Raw genomic sequence first — 6,000 nt, 5'->3', positions numbered from 1 at the left:
GGCTACTAAATGGTGCCTTCCAGGAGTTTCAGTTATCTTTCAAAACCAGTAAAATCATAATCTGTTCATTTGGTTTGCTGAAATCCCACTATTTAACCATAACACTGCTTTTCTCTTCCTCAGTTCCTCACCCCCTCACTGGAGACAGTACTTCAGACTCTCATCATGACAATGCCAGGTGGCTGGTATTTGGTAGTCCTCTGTGGAGTGTAAGCAGCACATGCTATAGACAGCCCTCGGCCCATTGTTGTGAAGTCTGAATCTCTTCTGCCCTGGGACAGAGGTTAACCCCTCAAGGAGGCAGGAACATGTGCCTGGGATGATGGGGTGGTCTCAGTGTGGCAATTAGGAACAGAGAGGATAGAGTACATATAAACCATTAGGCTGCCTGAACCCGGGAAAGGTTTTGGTTTGGAGCAGAAGCTTTCGAACACTGCAGCAAAGGTTGTCCCCAAGATATTTGTGCCATGAATAATCTGAGTAAGTTTAAGTCTCACAGTAAATCTGAATTTTTAAGAATTTTCAGTCATTTTCTAGACCAAGAATAGCACAGTAAGACCTAAGTAAGAACAAAAATGTCTGTTATTTGCAAATCCTTCTAAAGTGACAGAAGAAACCTTAGATGAAAATTATTGTGAATTGCTAATGAAAATAAATAAATTTAGATTTGAGAAAATTTATTGCTGTGAGAAAACTCCAAGATTAAAAAAAGAAAAAAACCAAATAAGAACAAAACCAACAAGCCTTGTTTTGCTCATGTAATGCTCAGTATAAGAAAAACACCCCATTGATAAATATTTTACACTTCATCCAATACAACTATGCTTTCAATAGATGCCTTTGTAACTACATATCTTGGCAAATACTAGGGAAATGAAGTCTGTTACTAAAATATGTTCCACTTAAAAAAAACCCTAAACACCATAAATCCTCTCCCCCTAAAGCCCAGACTCCACCAGTGGGTTTTTTTTCTCCGTATCCCTTTTTCAGGTGTTCTTCTGTATTTTTTGTCAAGGTGAGTTTTCCTCTGAACCCTCTGTGCAGTATGTGTTCCTTTTCAGAAGAACAGCATTTGTGTGTAGTGGATGATAAGGCAGAACACATGCAGCTAATTCATATCCAAAACAAATCATGATTGTATAGCACCAGGATAGCCTTCTTAGCACACGAAGGGTTAGCATGTGTCATTAAAAGAATATGCAAGCTTTTGATTTTAATTGTAATTGTAATCCTCTCCACTGAAGCCTCAAATCTATCATTTGAAAACTAGTGGAGATGTGAGTTTTCACTGCAGCCACTTTACATTTGTGATACATTAAAAGGTGTAATCCAACTGAAATGTAAATCACTGTTCTTGAAAATAAATTACAAATGAAGATAACAGGGCAGCATACTAGCAGTAAAGCATCCAAGAGCCCATCTGAGGCAGTTTTCTTTCAGATCCAAATTGCAGCAGCCTTGTTATCACAGGTAACAGGGTACTGCTAAGGCAGGTTGATTACAAGGCTATGGTAAACAATCCTTTTAAATGCATTGCTTCAATAGATGTGCACATATAACATTAATCAACTGAATTCAAACAAAGCCACAAAGGGAAGTGGTGGGGCAGCCCTTGGTGCTTTAAGTCACAGAGTAAGTGGCCAAAGTTCAGCGTTCACTTGCCGCAGAGGTGTTTTCCATCCCTTTGTAATCAGCACTAACTTGTAGGAAATCTTAATTGTTAGCCCTGTAGAAACCAAACATGATGTTTCCTCTTGGAAAGGGGTGCTATTTTATGCTTCAAGGTATAGAAATTTTGCCTTCCTGGGACAGAAATTTTGCCTTCCTGGGTCAGTGGCCTTCCTGGGACAGAGCTGGCCTCTGCTTTATATGTTTGCTCAGCCCACCGGGGCCAGATGAAGCAGAGGATGGGTTGGAGGGGCAAGTTCTGGCCAGTGGTGCAGCCCCAATTCTGGACCACCATGAAGCACTAATCCAAGGAGAGAGCAACCTTCTCCCTGCTGAGGCCCTTCTCCCATAATAAATCCACCTTTCCTAATAAACACCCACTCAGACACACAAGTTGCATTAACAGCAGACATTTGTTGAGGTTTTTTGTGTAACTGGTCTCCTTTTGAAATTTGTCATAATTCTGTTTATTACACCTCTCAATCTCTTTCAAAGGTTTATGTCTTTATAGCATGTACTGCCAAGAAATCTCCTCTATAATTGGAGATTTTCTTTAGAAAAGTTTCTGCAATGGGTTGATGAAAATAAGCATCTCTTGGAAGGATGTTGATGCAACATGAGAAAGCAGGTAAGTTACAGAAAGAACAAGGTGTAATTAATCCTTTTATTTAAAAACTAAATACAGTTTAAGTCTGCCTGAAGGTGGCTTTAAATAATTCAGCAAGTGATAATAATAGCATTCATTGAATGATAGCTAAAGAATACCTTACAGAATAACTCTCAGCAATTCTGTGAGAGGCCAGCTACCTGTAATTATCAAGCATGGCCATATCCAGCAATTCAATTTATTTTGGAGAATTTTAACTGAATACTTTAATTAAAACTTCTCTAACTCTTTAGAACAAGGAATATCTTCTGTCAGCTCATTAAATAAAAAGAGGGTATATAAATGTAGGAACTCCATAGAACTGAACATAAAAAGCATTTTAAATTTATGATACGTATAAAAGTTTGAAACCTAGGTGCTGGGACACCACAAAGTTTTTTAACAGGGTTTGGGGAACTTCACATTCAGGTTTCTGATTAAAATTCAGTCCCAATTGAGTGATATAAAATGTTTCTTCAGCACAGGACAGCAAATGAGCTATTAACCTTCAGATCTAGTTCCCAGAAGGTGTCTGTATGATTAAAAAATCAGGGACATGTTAGGAATCTTTCTGGAAATATGGAAAACTGTGTGGCAACTGATTATTCTTTGCACTTCTCTCCAGAATTTGTTCCTCTTGGAGAGGTTATTTCTATCACTCTCAGAGAAAGAGTGACTATATAATGTACAATTTGAAGTAGAACAGAAGACATGATATATTTGATCATATTTCACCCAATTGCTTTTCCCTGTTCTGCTTGTCTTCATATATTTGTAATGTTTTTCATGGATCAAGCCTGTTTCACATTAATACTGCACACAGGTTTACACATGAACCTGCAGAGTGCAAATAAGCATGGGATCACAACTGCAGTGCAAATAGCATACATAAACTGGTCCAACATATAGTAAGTGAGTAAATTCTTATGAAAACTCATCATCATGAATAGACTAACAGACCTGTACTTAAGAAGCTTCTCTATTCCCTGTACAGGTACACTATGGACATCAGCACAGCCATTTCCCCTGGGCTGCTTTGCCAATGTATGTGATCACCATTACTTACAGGAAATAGCTCTAGGAATATAAAGGTAATTCACCTCACTTAGTTCTTGGATTTAATTCAACCTGTTCTTTTTATTTGGATGATGATTCTCGGGAGGAATATGACAGGAATATTAATCCTCCAGTATTAGCTCAGGGTGTATTTCCTGTAAGACAGTAATCTAAACATTTTTAGCTTAAATATTTTTGATTTCTCACCAATCCAGCCTAAATATAACTTGTGACCTAGACCGAAGAGCTCTAGGGGCACAAATGATACTCACCTCTTTGAAGATAAATAGTAACCCAAGAGCACAAAATCTGAAATTCCTCTTTCAAACATTGTAAGGACTGGTTTGTGAGATCAAGCATTGGGTTCCTCACTCAGAATTTCTATTCTAATGAGATGACATTGTATTAATGTGTGAAAGACTATGCTAGCAGAAGTATAAGCTTCTGACCATGCCTCAGAGGAGCCAGACATATCTGAAAGGTAGAGGAGAAACAGTTGGAACAGAATAATTCTGACTTGGGAAGAAGACTGTACAAAGAAGCACTAGCCCCCAAGACCTTGAATACATATACCAAGAGGAGAAGCACTATTATCGTTTAGCTTGAACTCCAGGGCCAACTAATGAAGGGTATTGTTCCACTATGCAACAGCAGAGAATCTGTTATTATAAAAGCAAAAGAGAGCAAGGAATCTGAGTAGTCCATGTCCCTTTCGCCTCCTTTGGCTTCTTGAATGCCTCCATGTCTCTTCTTGAAGCTGTCATAAAAAGCATGTTTTTTTGACTTCCAGCCATGATTTTGGCTTGGAATGGTGGGGCATGACAAACGTTTACCAGTCAACTGGATTAAGGCTCCAGTGTCTAAAGAAGCACACACTCTAATAAACTGCAGATGTATCTCTAAGCTTTTCGCTGGAATAATAAAAATATAGATTTTATCATTCAAGTTAAGCTCAGTCTTTAAGGAGTTTCTGTATTAATATGGCCTGTTATAAAATGATTCTTAAGTTTTATCAGACAACAGTAGAGATAAAAGAAATAGAAATATCACAAGTCTGGTTCTGTTAATTTTAAAATTGCATACTCTTCCTGACATTATTAGAAAAAAAATCAGATTTCATGGAAATTTATTAATACTGCAAAACCTTTGAAATATTTTATAAATGTCTACAAGAATACTAAATGTTGAGAATTATACACAAAGAAAGAGGGACATGTATCTGACTGTGAGTTCAGCTCTACTATACTAAGACAGCTCACAATACAGGTTTGTAACAAATTGGGCAATCCAAGATGCCCTAGTCAAGGACTGTATGAAACACAGGGATCATTTTTACACACAGAGCTGAAAAATACAGCTGTTGTTTTCACTCAGAGATAATAATCATATCTCTGGGCCACAGGATAAGGCCGTTTTCTTGGTTCATGAGCATTAAGAAACAACTCTCCCATTGTTAACCTTCCTGAGGAGAGGCTGCAAATGCAGAGTCCTACAGGAAACAAAGATCTGGAAATCATTTAATGCAACCCTACACTAAGACAGGTGCCGCTCTTAGTCTTTTTAATTGATCTCATTTGTTACTTATACCTGTAAATCACACTGTTATCATCTCTGAACAAGCAATGGAAACCAGAACTTGTCACTGACTAAAGATAGCAGATCAAGACCTGAAATGGGCTGGTCATATAGACTTACTGGCTTAATTACACAACAGTACATTACAATGAAATGAGATACTTAAAAAAATCCAAATTACATGCAGGCCTCTTGTTTCTTTATCCCACATTGACACAAAACACAGTTCAAATGCAACTGCTAAGAATAAATTACAGTCTTCTGAGAGACACAGAACCAGATACAGATCCAGACCTGACACAGTCCAAGATTTTTACAATAACATTAATCTTATACTGACCTAAAGGTCTACTATGCCTATGGCATGATGCTCACATCCCGGAGCTGCTGCAGTGTCATGATGGGACCTGGAGTACATGAAGGTGAACAGCTGGGAGCCTCCTTAGCAGGATAAATTCAGTTATTTAGAAATGGGTAATGTTCATGGTATTTAGTTCGCTCTCCTTGGAATAACTCAGTTCCGTATGAAGTCCTAGGTATAGTAAAAAACCTGCTTGAACAAAATCTACCTAATAATTTCTAGTTCTTCAGTTCAATTGCCCAAAGTCCAGATCACACTTGAGGGCCCCCACTTAGACTTCTTACAGACAACTCTTAAATGTAGTAGTGTGAAGAAATCACACTTCTTTAATTTTTTCATCTCCTTCCAGGTCCAGTGAGATTTGATCTCCTTTTGTTTTTCTAACTACCTAAGTTCCATGACAGTCGTGTTTCTCGTGTCTGAATCCTGAAATCAAGTCTCAAGAAAATGGTAAGCAGAATCATAGAATCACAGAATTATTGAGGCTGGAAGACACCTTCAAGATCAACAAGTCCAACCTTTGACTGAATACCACCATGCCCACTAAACCATATCATGAAGTGCTATGTCTACTTTTATTTTTTGAATGCTTCCGGGGTGGTGACTCCATCACTTCCCTGGGCAGCCTGTTCCCATCCTTAACCACTTTTTCACTGAAATAATATTTCCTAATATCCAATCTGAATCTGCCTTG

The sequence above is a fragment of the Chiroxiphia lanceolata genome, chromosome 2, assembly GCF_009829145.1.
Source record: "Chiroxiphia lanceolata isolate bChiLan1 chromosome 2, bChiLan1.pri, whole genome shotgun sequence".
Taxonomy (NCBI): domain Eukaryota; kingdom Metazoa; phylum Chordata; class Aves; order Passeriformes; family Pipridae; genus Chiroxiphia; species Chiroxiphia lanceolata.
Note: the sequence above shows the minus strand (reverse complement) of the source record.